This window comes from Eptesicus fuscus, chromosome 1 (genome assembly GCF_027574615.1).
Source record: "Eptesicus fuscus isolate TK198812 chromosome 1, DD_ASM_mEF_20220401, whole genome shotgun sequence".
NCBI classification, from domain to species: domain Eukaryota; kingdom Metazoa; phylum Chordata; class Mammalia; order Chiroptera; family Vespertilionidae; genus Eptesicus; species Eptesicus fuscus.
Window position 1 is genome coordinate 61828634 of NC_072473.1, and position 15535 is coordinate 61844168.

The following is a 15535-nucleotide window of genomic DNA, read 5'->3' on the forward strand; positions in this document are numbered from 1 at the left end:
AACAGGCCAGGCCGAGCTGACCTGCGATCATGGAGAGAACAGGCCAGGCCGAGCTGACCTGTGATCATGGGGTGAACAGGCCAGGCAGAGCCTGGCCAAGCTGCCCTGCAATCCAAGGCGAAGAAGTCGCTCTGCTGACCAACCTGCGCTATGGACCTTTTCCCATCTAGCCTGCAGCCATGGGAAGTCTCCCTCTCCCCAGAGTTAGGAGCACCAGCCCAGGTCTACCCCAGCGGCCTGGTCCTGACTGCAGGGGTGAGTTCCTGCAGGCTGGGGTTTGATTCTTATGCATTAGCAGTAGGAGACCAGTGCCTTTGTTATTGCTGTGTGTCCGGGTGTTAATTGGACAAATGCCCAGCAGTCCAGGGCACCAGCTTAGCAAAATCTTTTAGGAGGAGAATTCTGTCTGGGTTTCCTCAAATTCCCTCAGCACCTACTCACCCCTCTGTAAAGGCGCAGAACAAGTAAGGCCCTTAAATAAAAATCAGCTGCTTCATGAGTATGGCATCCCTTCCTATTTTAAAGGAAGCTGAGTTCCATATGTACTATGATATGATATCTGAGGCACAGGACAAGGGAGGCCCTAAGTGTACCATGCTTTGATATTTGAGTCATTCTTTATTGTTCAAGGTAATTTATTTCTGTACGCCTCAGTTTTGTAATTGTTAAATTACTAGAATAATACATCTTGCTATAAAATATTACTAGAAGATCAAATGATCAAGTGACATTTATTGTTATTTTCTATAAATGAACACAATCTCTGGTATGCTAAAGTGACAGCTATTACAGAAATATTCAGATAGAGAGACCTACAGGCTTGATTACAAGTGAGGCTTACTATCACAACCCAAATTTATTGCTTGAAAAAAAGCAGGGAGCCAACTAGAAACTGAACCAAATATAAGCCCTTGAAGGGCAAATGTAAATTGGATAAGCTTTGCTATTACAAGAGCAAGAAGAAAAAATTCAGATGCAAGAATGAAAACCACATTGCCTCCACTCTAAGTAGCTGTTAAAGAAAAAGAATGGTATACTATGAAAATACTTAATACAGATTGTAAAGACATTTGTTCAAAGAGGATTTCCTAGAGTATTTGATATTTCAGTTAATTTTTTTAAATGTGAAGAGGTTAGCTAGATAAGAAAAAGGTGTAGGGGTCCTGAATTGCAGAGGGTGCAGGCAGAGCTGGGGGAACCCCTGCTCCATGCACGAATTTTGTGCACCGGGCCTCTAGTCGCATTGAAAACAGTGTCAGAGTCTATGTGGAGAATCTACATACATAGCTGCCTCACACACAAGCAGTGCACCAAGAGCTGATTACTGCATGCATCCTGTCCAAACCAAACATATGTGTGTGCATAGCCACATATGTGCCTACTGTGTTGAAGCCCCAAAGCCACCATTAGAAGTTTGTTCCTTTGCTCTTAAGGCAATTAATAAGTTGTTAAATATTTATTGAGCTCCTCTATGTGCCAGGCATTGCACTTAGCTTCTAGCAACTAAGTTAGAAACACCCTGCTAGTGACATCCTGGTGAACAGAAAAAAGCACAGTCACTTAAATGTATAACCTAGCCATTATTCTCTCTCAACAGGAGATTAGAAACCTAATCTTAGAAAGAACTGGAAACAAAGGTAGCTCTTGAAAGCTTGGAAGTAAGTAAACTGTTCAAGGTTAGCAGTAACTGCATCTTGAAGCACTGTGAAAGACAAAAAAAAAAAAGCATTCACATGAAAGCAGAAAAAAAAGCATAATAGAAAAGTTTGGTCAAAAGGTCACAATCTGTCAGAAACACCTGCTGCAATTAAATTCAATATACAATAGACCCCCCCCCCATATTCACAATTTCACTTTCCACAGTTCAGTTACCTGTGAGTAACCATGATCTGAAAATATTAAATAGATGATTCCAAGAATAAACAATTCATAGTTTTAAATTGTGTGCCATTCTGAGTGTCATGATGAAATCTCAAGTCCTCCCTCTCCATCCTGCCTCGAGCATGAGTCATCCCTTTTTCCAGCATTTATACACCGTATATGCGCCCCACCGGTTAGTCGCTTTGTAGCCATCTCAGCTATCAGGTCAGTTGTTGCTGTATCTTAGTGCCTGTGTTCAAGTAACACTTATTTAACTTGATAATGGCCCCAAAAAACAAGAGTAGTGATGCAAGCAATTCAATATTCCAAACAGGCCAGAGAGTGCTTCCTTTAAGTGATACCTCTGAGGAATACCCCAGAGATATTGTGGGTTTGGTTCCAGATCACTGCAATAAAGCAGGTTGGAATCTTTTGCTGGTGGAAGGTCTTGCCTTCAATTTGTAAAAAAAAAAAAAAAAAAGGCAATATCTTTGAAGTGCAATAAAGTGAAGCACAATAAAAAAGGACGTGTGCTTGTGTGGAAAAAAAGATAGTAGATAGAGGGTTTGGTACTGTCCACAGTTTTAGGCATCCACTGGGGGTATGAGAAGGCATCCCACATGGACTACTGTAATCTAATTTTATCCAGATAATGTCAAGAAGAATCACACTATCTGGGAGAGAACAGTTACAGTATGCTGCAGAAATCCCTTAATATTTAGTATTAGAGAGGCCATAAGCTACATTTAAAAACAATAAATAAATGCAATGCTAAACAAATGCCCTGAGCAGATAACAATTTTTTTCAAGGAAAACAAAACACAGTTACTGTATTTGTACTTCCCCACACATTCAGAGAGTGTTCATGTGAAAACTATTGCTTTATTTTGTAACCAATAAAATTTATTGATTGTAGTGCACTTTATACTGTGTTTTATATTCATCTTGAAGGTGAATATAGTTTCCTAAATTGATCCTCAAACTATCAACAAAAATTGAGACCCTTCACTTCAGATCCCAGGACCTACAGCTAAATGGCCTAAAAGGTGTATGTATATGAGGTCAATATATGAATTTAATTTTTCAGGTAAACCCCTTTGAAATTGGTCTTCCTACCATCCTACCTTCTTCCTGTTTCTTTACAACACATATTTACTGAGAGTCCACTCAGTGTAGAACACTGTGTTGGCTACTGTTAGGGACTCTTTATTAAAGGATAATCTGGACTGCCCAGATTTCTGTCCTTTCTCTTGCATTGTGAAAAATTATTGAAGTTGACTGGATTCAATACCTGGTCTCTCACTTAGCTAACTGAGTACCAAAAAGCTCATTTTTCTTAATACAATGGCGAATTAGTGGTTACTTAGGCTAAATGGGGGATGCAAAAATCAGAACCTTTTTTTTATTATCTTCTCAGCTTGTGCCAAGCTAAAATGAAAGATATGGAATTGTTTTTACTATATGATAAATGGTCCGTTTATACCTTAATCATCTATATTTCAAGTCTCAAGCACTTGTAATTTTCTCAACTAAAATTTACTAAGTTATGAAACAGTTCTATGCCATTAGAGACCTTTTTCTATTGAGTTCTGGAACAACCCAGTAAACTGACAATTAAAAGGTTAAGAGCAAGTTGTATAGAAGAGGTCAAGGATAGTTGGTTCTAATAATTTGGTTCCAATTTCAGTGAAAATATCTTGAGTTGTAGTTTCTTTTATGATTTTCAAAGAACAGTCTCACGAGTTTATTATCAATAAGGATATTATCCATTTTGAATATGAAAAAATAAAACAAGCAAAAACATAGTATTTGTCTGTGACACATAGTGACAAAGGACCTGACGTTCATTGAGTGCCTAATGTGGAACAGGTTTTTCACAATCTTTATTTAATGTGAATATTAAAACTCATAGTGGTCAAATCTACATTAGTTTGCTTGGGCTGCCCTAACAAACTATCAGAGACTAGGTGGCTTAAACAACAGAAATTTATTTTCTCACAACTCTGGAAGACAGAAGTTCAAGATCAAGGTTTTGGCAGATTTGGTGTCTTCAGATGCCTCTCTCCTTGCCTTGCAAATGGCCATTCTCTCCCTGTGTCTTAAACAGCAGCAAATTGTAAGTAAACACTGTCAGATTACAACACATAGCAGCAAATTTTACATTTCAGTAAATATAAATATGCTTTGTAAAACATTTCCCAATTAAGTTTTCTATTTTATTTTCTATAATACTTTGTGTTTTTTAAAAAACACTCCTAATCTCCATAATTTAATGATAATATCTGTGAAATGACCAATGTTCAAGATCAGTAATATTGTTTCTATTTGCATCTTATTGCCCTTCTTTCAATCATTATTGTGGGGAAAATCATAAAGCTAACCCTGCTTGATACAACAGAGAAAAACTTTACAAGAACTTTATTTGCACACACATCCTTTAAGTTTTGAAGGGCATAAAGGTTAAATGGCAGAAAGAAAGGTCAAGCCAGCAAAGTAAAAGTCCACATTTCATGGGATTACTTGATTTACTTATCACTTTCCTTGAGATCTGCCAGACACATTGGTGATTAGGTTAACTCCTTCAAACAGATTTATGTGCTCTGGGAAATGTTTATTTGAGCTACCCTTGGAGACTTTTTGATATAAGACTATTGTTTAGCAATGTGATAATTCTTAAAGGTCTTAAGGAATTATGAAGAACAGAAATAAATATTAAGCATTACATATTCCATTGGCAAATTAAGGTTATAGAAGGGGTGGGGTTTTAGGGAGTGGTGAAGACATGTCTAAAAGTTTTATATGTTGCTTTATAACTGATAAATTTCATAATCTTCCACATTTACACCAGGTGTATGTCATCTATAGCTGACCCCAGCCACATAGTTCTGAAGGTTTTCCTTTTTGGCATATTAGATTTTTTTTTTTTACTTTTTCTAGTTTACAGCCAAGCTCAATACAAAGGTCAGGTGTTTCATAGTAGATAGCCAAATAAAATTTTAATAAAATTTGTCTAAAGAAAGATAAACGCTTTAAAAATAGAACATAGTGACTAGATGTTAAAGAGTGTACAATTTTTAAAATTTGTTCCATCAGTCAAAACAGAAAAGTTTTCTGAAGAACACCTAATAAGGTGTTGAACCTCTCCTTGTATCTCATTTTATAAGTGCCTTATTAATTCACTGTTACATTTTCCTCCAGTTTTTTTAGATCATATATTACTCCAGTATTCTAAAATAGCTTTTAAACAGCTTTAACTTAAAAATAGGTTGGTATTCTTGGCTGTGAAATTGGTGAGATCTCTGTTTGCACCTTACCCCCCCCCCCCGATTTTAATAATCAAGGCATTAATTGATATTAAAACCTCTTATTACACAGTCCCCAGAAACCCTCTCTCTCCCCATGCCCAATACCTCCATCAAAGTATTATTTTTAACCTAAAAATTAGATTTCTATTTATATAGTCCATTTTCTTCTGACAATATCACAAATACAAGATACACTTTGAGTCCACATTCAAAACTTAAGCTCTGAACATACAGGCCTAATGTATTTTACTGGTCTCTTATTACCTCACAGTAAAAATAAACTTTGTGCGTATGTGCCTGCGTGTGTGTGTGTGTGTGTGTGTGTGTGTGTGTGTGTGTTGGTAGAGGTTGTTACCTGGATAAAATATCTAGTTTTCTCAGGTGTATTTCTTTGAAAAATCTAAGGGGCACAGTTTAGCTAGTAGTTATAATGGGTAAATGAGAAAAAACTTTCCGATTTTTAAAAATATGTATTTGCTGCAACAGCATAGTATGAAGTGGAAAGTAGATTGAAGAGTTTGAAGTATTGATTTCAATATACTTTCTAGGTATAATGTAAGTACAAGACACTACAATAATATGAAATAACATGAGATAGTGAATGGGTCTACCCAACATCTAAATTTTAGGAGGAGCTTAACCCAGAGCTATTTTCACAAATTTTAAAGTTAGAGATGATATAATGTTCATGTTGCTGAAGTTGTATTAGTAGGCCAAGTTTGTTCTTTTGATATTCCCTAAAATGTTCATTTTCTTTGAGCTTTTCAAACAGGTCATTTTCTTCCCCAGAAGCTTCTCACATATGTTCCCTCTCCCAGAATATGAGACCCAGAAACTTCACACCTCCCAGAGTACATTCTCTCATTCTCTCTGTCTCTCTCTCCCACAGTTAACTCTTATTCATCCTTCAGTTCTGAATTTAAATAGCACTTCTTCAGCGAGGACTTTTCTCACCACCACACTAGAAATCATCTCTCACTCATTATTCTTTCTCATAGACTTTTATTTTCTTCCTTCACATAATTTCATAAAGTTTGCACTTATAGTTAAACATGCATATTAATGTGTTAATGTCTATTTTCCACATTACAATGTAAATTAGGAATTATTTCTCTTTGTTTATCACTATAAATCCAGGGCCTAGACCTTAGAAGGCACTTAAAATAATGTGTTGAATATATTAATGCATAGATGACCCACTTTAGTTACCATCTTTTTTATTATTTATATGAATTTTCTACCTAAAATTCATAGTACTTGGCACGAGATGATGGAGGTAAATTTTTATGGCATAATAACCAAGAGAATTTGGTCATTCAGGTATAGCTACTTTCAAAAATAAAAACACAATCTCCTACTTTAAAAAATGTTTTCGTCTAACTATATATCTCTCTTAATGAAACTAACTGCACCCTGACTACACAGTTTACCAATGCTAAAATTAAAAAAAAAAGATCAAGAAAAATGCATTGGTGGTCTCCTCTTTGCTAATTTGATCATTTATGTCTTGTTCACTGCTCAATCCCTAGAACTTAGAACAGTGAATACTGCTGTTTGAGTGGGGACTCAATAAATATTTGTTGAATGAATGAATTGTTCAATATCTATTTAGATTAACTAGTGGCTTCTCTTATCTGTTAGTCTTACCCTTTGTCTTTTTCCCCAAAACAGAATCTCCTGATGTTATCTGTCCTTGGAAATACAGGCATTCAGAGAGTTTCATAATCAATTTGCTTGTTTGACCAAAGGTCCTATTAGCAAATAGTAACATTTTGCATTTATTGGTCATGTACTATGTACTAAGCACTTCACATGCATTAATGTTAATCCTAAAGAAGACAGTGCGTCGTGGACATTACCACTTCCATTTTACAGATGAGACATTACATCCAGGTGTAATGTCATTACATTTAAGGTTAATCCATATCCAGGTGGCCCAGTTGGTTGGGCGTCATTTGGTACACCAAAAACATTGTGAGTTTAATTCCAGGTCAGGGCACATACCCAGGTTTTGGGTTCCATCCCTGGTCGGAGCACGTATGGGAGACAACCAATTGATGTTTCTCACTCACATTGATGTTCCACTCTCTCTCTCTCTCTCTTCCTCTGTTCTCTAAATGTATCTTTGGGTGAAGATTTTTAAAAAGTAGTTAAATAACTTTCTTATGATTGTAGAGCTATTATTTATATAAGCCAAATATCAAATATAGGTCTGCCCCCCAAAAAAGCCCATATTTGTTTTGCTATGGCATGCTCTCTCCCTTAACTCTCTCTTTTATTTGACCCCTAAAGTCACAGAATGAGATTTTTTATATAAAAACTGATAATTTTTTAATTATTTGCCAAATGTTTAGTCCAAACCATCGTTGTCATTGTTTTTTCTCCGTGTAAGTATATGGAAAATACTATTTCAGTAAAATACGTAGATAGACTTATCCTAAATAAACTAAAAAGATTCCTCAAATTTTATAGAGCCTCAAATTATATACATTCTTTTATTAACTCATTCTAAGATTAATAATTAAATGTCAGCAAATCATTCCCATCTTATCTCAATTTTCCATACTGATATTAAAGTTAATTTCCTTGAAATCACTTAATTTCCCAATAAAATCTCAGAACAACTGATTATTCTTCTTGTTAAAACACCATTGAGTATTAAATTACAGCTGTTAAAGCATCTCTAAACTTTCTCCTCTCTCCAGAATCAATCCAAGAACCTTCAAAATTTTCATTTTAATACTTCATGAATCAGCTTATATGACAAACCAAATGTATACATATGATCCTTGGGCAATAAGGGGTTAAACTGCATGGGTCCACTTATATGTGAATTTTTTTCAATAAGTACTGTAAATCAGCAATTTTAACCTTTTTCATCTCAAGGCACACATAAAGTAATTACTAACATTCTGCAGCACACCAAAAAATATATTTTTTGCCAATCTGACAAAAATAGGTATAATGTTGATTCAGTCACATTGAACAGCTATTGTTGTGTTGGTTGTAATTTTTTTGGTTAATTTGACAATCTATGGGAAAATAAGTCAGTGCTGCTGATTAAATAGTCAAGTATTGCATGTTTCAAAAATTCTTGAAGCACATCAGTTGAAAATTGCTGCTGTAAATGTATTTTCTCTTCTTTATGATTTTCTTAATAACATTTTATTTCTCTGGCTTGCTTTAAGAATACAGTATAAAATACACATAACATACAAAATATGTTTTAATAAACTGTTTTTGTTATCAATAAGGTTTCCAGTCAACAGTGGGCTATTAGTAGTTAAGTTTTGGGGAAGTCAAAAGTTATATGTGGATTTTAAACTGTATACAGTAGGGGGTCAGGGCCCCAACCCCCAAGTTGTTCCAGAGTCAACTCTATTTTGACACTGCATAGCTTCACTAATATTAGCCTTGTATTTTAAGCCTCCCAGTTAATAGAACAAGAGAAGGATGGGTACTTTAAAATTATATGATTAAAAACACAAATATCTCTATATTTCAAGAAAAGAAAAGATTATCATATGGCTGCTAGTGTGGTTCCAGTGAACTGTGACTTAGTGAAAAGTTCTTACCTTTTCTTATTCTCCAGTTTCTCATCTATAAAATGGGAGGAGAAGAGGGCATACTAGAGGACTTATAAAGTTCATTTAATCTCTAAAATATATGAAGTAGAGTACTACCTGACTCTAAAGTAATATGATTTGAAATTTTACAGTCAATTCATTTGAATCACATACTTTTTTCACTCTGTTATTGAAAATAAAAGAATACATAATAAGAAAATCTGGTCTTCAGCAGAGTACATTTGATGATGCTTTTGTAAATGTCTCTATAAAGTTGTCACTCATATCACAGTGGATAGATTATGACAGGATTAGAAAGAACAAGTTTTAGTGTTACTAAAGATTACAGCTTTAATCACATAATTTAAAAGAAAAACAACACAAACTATCTCATAGTTATCAAAGCACTAGGTTTTCAGTGTCACTTAAATTCAAGTCATTTGTTTCCACTTAAACACAATATGTAGACACCTTACCTCTAACAAGGCATAATTTAGAGTACCAAGCCCCTAATTAACCCTAATACTCAGTTCTCTGTCCCTCGATTATTTACTCCACTGGCAGACAATTCCATTAACCCCCTCCTGTGAAATAATTTTCTCTGCCACATGTTCAGGAAAAAAATATTTTCTAGCAGTATAATTATGTGACCATGGTAAACAGCAAGTGCTTTCTGAAATTCACCAAGGATTTGAACTCTGATACCTGGCCTATTTGAGCTAGCTTTAAAATAATGATGGCCTCTTTTAGTTCATTTTATGAGAGATTTAGAACTTTAGATTTCCATTTAAAAATTGGTGCTACTGCCCAGCCAGTGTTGCTCAGTGGTTTAGTGTCAACCCATGAACCAAGGAGGCCCCAGTTCGATTCCTGATGAGGACACATGCCTGGGTTGCAGGCTTGATCCCCAGTAGGAGGCATGCAGGAGACAAGCAATCAATGTATCTCTCTCATCATTTATATTTCTATATATCCCTCTCCCTTCCTCTCTCTCTAAAATCAATAAAAACATTTTAAAAAATTGGTCAAAATTAAGGACTTGGCATATCAGGTCACTCGTGACATTCACATTTTAGAAATGGATCTGATAACACTGTATTGAGAATAACAAGAAACTCATCAGGAGTATAGTGTGAAATCCAAGTATCCAGTGCCTTAGTCTCTCTGTATTACTGATTTTATCTGAAGGATTCAGCAGTTCTCCTTGTAAATGGGTTGTGTCCTTACCAACTGAAGAGTTTAACTGCCTCCACAGGGTTGAAAACAATTACTAGGGGTTTTTCAATGTAGGCAGATATTAGAGGGAAAATTACCCAGTGATTTGAGACTTAGTGGAGATAGGCCAAAAGCAGGTGCTCTGTGGGACAGCTGTCACCCACAGAAGAATGTCCTTGTAAGCTTACCTAACAACTAGGAGCTTTTGTGGGATTTTTTTCAGCTACCCAATCACTAAATGGGGCAAATAGACAGATATATTTAGAAGTGAGAATCTGTCTGTTTCCATTTCAAAATAAGACTAATAATAAAATGGACACAGAGAAAATTACTATCTAAACATTTTTAGATCATCTGAACTTTTAGTCATTCAGACTGCTAAACAAAGTATACAGACAATTATTTTATTAATTCAGTCAATTGAATACCTGTTAGAAGGAAATACTATAAAAGGTGCTGGGGACACAAAAATGAATAAATAAGACATGCATTTTATTGTCCCCCTCAAGTTACTCAGAATCTTGTAGGACAGACAAATAGATTAAATGCAGTGTGTGCCAGTAGAGGTGGGCAAAAGATCATATGGCAATACCTAGGCAGGAATACAACCCAGCCTGGACACACTTTATAAAAATTTCCTGATAGAGGACACTTGAGCTAAGGCTTAGAAGATTAGTAGTTTGTCAATCTTTTGAGTGAGGGGATAGTGTATTCTAAGCAGAGAAAATAGCAAGTGCTGAGCTCAGAGATGACATGAACAATGGGTTCTAGGTGACACACACAAAACCAAACAGTAGTAGAAGCTATACTTTAAGAAACAAGTCATGGAAATTAGCTTTCTTTCTTCTTATCTGCCATTTCCCCTAAAAGTCAAATAATGAACAATGCCAGTTAATTGAGAGGTCTGAGTAATTAGGCTTTAGTGGAAAAAACAATAAATTTAGAAGGGGATGTGGAGGGGTGAATCTAACTACAGTATATGAAATATGGTCCAAGTTTTACGGAAAAGACAGAGGTTTCAGGTTGTACAGCAGTGGGCCTGATTTCTTTTTCTTTTTTTAGTGTTATTACCATCATCTGTGCTTGTCAGCAATTTGAATTCACCACGGAGATTGTTAAAATGTACTGATCAGCCAGGCTGCTTTCAAACACTTAATCAATACACCCCCCCAATGCCTGTTTCAAAAAAAAAAGTTATAAGGCAGCTTAGTAGTTCACAAAGATGCATATAATACAGTAAGATATAATACATTGAAAATAAGTGAGAAAATGAGACAAAGGAAAATCAAAATGGTACAGTAGAGTTAAGTTTGTCAAGTTATCCAGGAAAAACACTCATGAAGTCCTATAAAATGGAAAAAGGTGGTCTATTATTTTTACTCTAAAATGTCTAGCATATAGCACAGAGAAAGGTCCACACTTGTTCATTCACATTATTGTGTGTTCAATAAAGGCACCTTGAAACATTGTTCAGTAGAAACACCACTTGTCTTATCTTAATTTCTCCTGTGGAAAGAAACTGCACACTAAGTTGATCAAACAAAGCCCATCATAAACATGGACAAATACACAAACTAACTTAAATTCCCAATGGATTTTTGACTACCTCAAACTTTTTTTTCCCAAGTGTTCTTGTAGGTGGTCCTTTCTCTTTATGTTGTGGGTCCAGCCACACTTTAATTTCATGAGTTTGGTGAATTTCTGTGAGGCCTTTAAAAAGGGAAAATTGATTATCATGATTTCATAATGCTGTTCCTCCAATAACATATGCCAACGCTTTCAATGCCTTGGAATGCCACCTCCAAGATGACCTATCTCTCTCCTATCACCTACCAACTACCAGCTTTTCTGCAATTGTAACTCAAGATTGACTATGTGTATGTTGTAGTACAGAAAGGGATGAAATATACTAATGTGAGGTGATAGTTGTGCATTTTCCCATAGAATGGCAAAAAAATTAAGTTGAGGAATAAGATAGATGATGGATGAAGCAATACTGTTGTTGGTTTCAACCATAGTAAATGGCATCTCATCAGTACCAGGTACCAAAGCTGTTAATTCATATGAAAAGTGGAGAGAAATAGCTGGATTGCAGAGAATGAAGCTACATCTATACAGTACAAAAGCACTCCTTCAGCTCAGCAATCACAATATGTTATAAGCACACTATCTCCATTAAGGACAGGATTGTTTGTAAAAGCAAATTTGTTACCTAAAAGTTTTTCCCCTTTTTAAGGGTTCTGTCTATTTGATGAAAAGATTTTGATTCCAAGGTGAAAGGATATCTATCAACCTATTCTTGCACCTTACAGGGCAAGCTGCAGGCAAAAATCTGTCACAAATAGAAATCCTATATTAAAATAAGTGCATTTCACTTGTTAACTTTGTTCTGTGGTTTCTGTGGAGGGAATTGCCATATGGCCAAGGAGTCTTCAATCCTAGGGAATTCTTTATTTGTGAAAATTATAAAACTTAGCTAAGATGGGTAAAATTTGAATTCATAAAACAGGGACAGACATTTGTGCCCTAAGCTTTAAAACCTGTTATGGCTCTATATGTGAGGAAAGATGAAAATATGTGAAAACAGGCACATTGCTGGCTGCGGTAACCCTAAAATGTCTTGCAGGAATGGTGAATGTGCTTCATTTAGAAGGGACTTCAAGGAATGTTTTTCACTTATATAAATACTAGAAGCTCAGTGCACGAAATTCGTGCACAGGTAGGGTCCCTAGGCCTGGCCGGCAATCAGGGCCGATCGGAGCCTTCCAGCTGCCAGCTGGAGCCTTCCTTCATTCCACGCCACCCCCGGTGGTCAGTGCACATCACAGCGAGCAATCAAACTCCTGGTCACCCAGTCAAACTCCTGAGGGGGGACAGTTTACATATTAGACATAGATAGATAGATATATAGATAGATAGATAGATAGATAGATAGATAGATACTGACTAGACAGCGCAGTCACAATATTCTGAAAATGCCTCTTTGTCATGTTTTAAATAGAAAACAACTTCCAGCCGAAACCGGTTTGGCTCAGTGGATAGAGCATCGGCCTGTGGACTCAAGGGTCCCGGGTTCGATTCCGGTCAAGGGCATGTACCTTGGTTGCGGGCACATCCCCAGTAGGGGGTGCAAGAGGCAGCTGGTCGATGTTTCTCTCTCATTGATGTTTCTAGCTCTCTATCCCTCTCTCTTCCTCTCTGTAAAAAATCAATAAAATATATTTTAAAAAAAAAGAAAACAACTTCCAAATATCCTTTTGAACTGATATGTTTCTGTGTCTAAAAAAAATTAAAGATTAGATTTTAAAGGTGACTTTTAAAAATTTCTTTATTAATTAAAGTGTTACATATGTGTTCTTTTCTATACAGAAAGGAAAAGGTACAATGAGTTAAAGACAAGCACCAATCTAGCCTAAACTCATGATTCTCAAATAAATTCTCCTGATAGTTGTTCAAGGAAACAGTGATATTTCCAGCTGGGAATAAAAAAAAAAAAAAAAACAGTTTTGGAAGGGCTATAAGAATTTGCCTTCCATGAGCTATTTCATGTTCTATAATCTCTCTTAGCAAGTTACATGCTTATCAAAGCAACTCTTTTAGTGAAGTAACTAGTGCATGTTTGTAAGATTGTAAGTGGCATTCTCTGTATTCAAGCAACAATAAGGGTTTCCTAAATTGGTTTCTGCCTTAAGCACCTGAACACCTTGGGGGAGCTAACAAACTGTACCTGGCTGATTACCATTATCTATGTTGATTTTGAATAATAATTTCAAATACTACTCTTAAACATAAATTTCTACCCTGATATGAATTGCAGATACATTCTCTGTTTTGCTTTTTATTTAGCAGATGAATAAATTTCCTGCTGTGACTCATAACCTTTTGACTTATGTTAACAATGTTGAGGCAGGCTGGCATGAGGTAAACCTAGATGCCTGTCTTGTTTCAGTATCAGTTTGAAAGCAACCATGCTGTCTAGGGGGAAAAAAGTAGGGAGCAGATGGGCAAATCAAAAACTTCATGATCTTTCCTCTCCAAGGATTCCCCCTTGACACAAAGGATAAAAAGTAATGCAGAAGAAAGCATGAGTAATAGTGAATTAAGTACAATATTCTATTTCCAGTTAGGAAGAGTGTTATTTTTGTGAAATGGATGTATTGCCAACAAGTGCCAATCTTGGTGATGAAATATGTAATGTTAATATTAATTTAGAGACTAATAATTTAACTTGCTTTCACAGGTTGATACATCTTTTCCTTAAGGTAATCTCTACTATAACAGAGCAGGACTTAGGCCCCCAAGTATCATAGGGCTCCCTTAGCCTAATAACTTACTCAGTTGTTCTTTACATTCTTTTTAGTTTGGAATTTACCACCTTCTTTCACAATTTCTAAATACACTGTCAGGCCCAGCCCTTCTTTCACGGCTGACCTCTTCCACTGCATAAAACTCCCTTTCCCATGAGCAGTTGGGCAATTTCCTATATAGGCCATTAAGAATCGGCTCCCGTATAACAAAGTCCCAAAATCCATGCTGAACTGTAGAATAGATACCAGATTACTCAGGTATCTCAAAGAATTACTCCTTTAGAAAGTTGCTCAAGGCTTTCTAAAGCCACACTAGGGCAGCACATTTTTAAAGTATTATGCATATGACACTACTCTGAACTCCCTTTTGTGTGCCCTAAAATAGGTTTAAGCATTCTTTTTCTAGTTCTTCCTAAAGTGACTTTGGGGTAGGTCCATATTGACTTCATCATTCAGTCCTAGCAATGTCTCAACTCACATAACCAGGAGCCTAACTTCCTACAGCACTTTTGCACAACATTTTCCACAATTTTAAGGACAAAATAACGTATCTGGGCTAAAGTTTATTGGCATTAGAGGCTGGGTGCATATGTATATATGCATTACCATTTAACTGGGGGCTGCCACGTATGTGGAAGTAAATGGCCTTATCACCATCCACTCACACAAGTCAAAACCCCAGAAATCACCCTTAACATGCCCTCAATTCATAGCCTCATTTCACCACTAATTCCCATTGATTTTACTTCCAAATGAAGCTTAATTCTACCAACTTTTCTCTATCTCTGACTCTAGCACTCTATCTTAACTTTTCTTCCTGCATCCACATTTGTCCATCACAATTTACCTCCCATACTGCAACGAGTGATATTGTAGAAACACAAATGTTGTAATGACTTCCCATTGGTCTTAGGATGAAAACCCTGCTGAGCTGTCCAGCCTAATTTCATTCGCTCCCCACGGTTCCCTATGCTCCAGCTACACAGGATTTCTATGAGTACTCACACTCTTCAAGCTCTCTTATGTCTCAGGGTATTTGCACCTGTTGTTTCTTCCACCTAGATTACTCTTCTGTACACGTCCCCTACTTTACTTGCCTAATTTCTAAAAACATTCAATTTTTTTCTGAAATGTCAATTTCTTGGAAAAATCTGTCTTGAATTTCCTCCCCCTGAATAACAGATCATGTCCCTTGGTATATATTATCATAGCTCCCTGTAGTTTTCCTGGTTATTAGCTCAGTTTTTAATTATGTATGTGTATACATTTTTAGATTGAATAT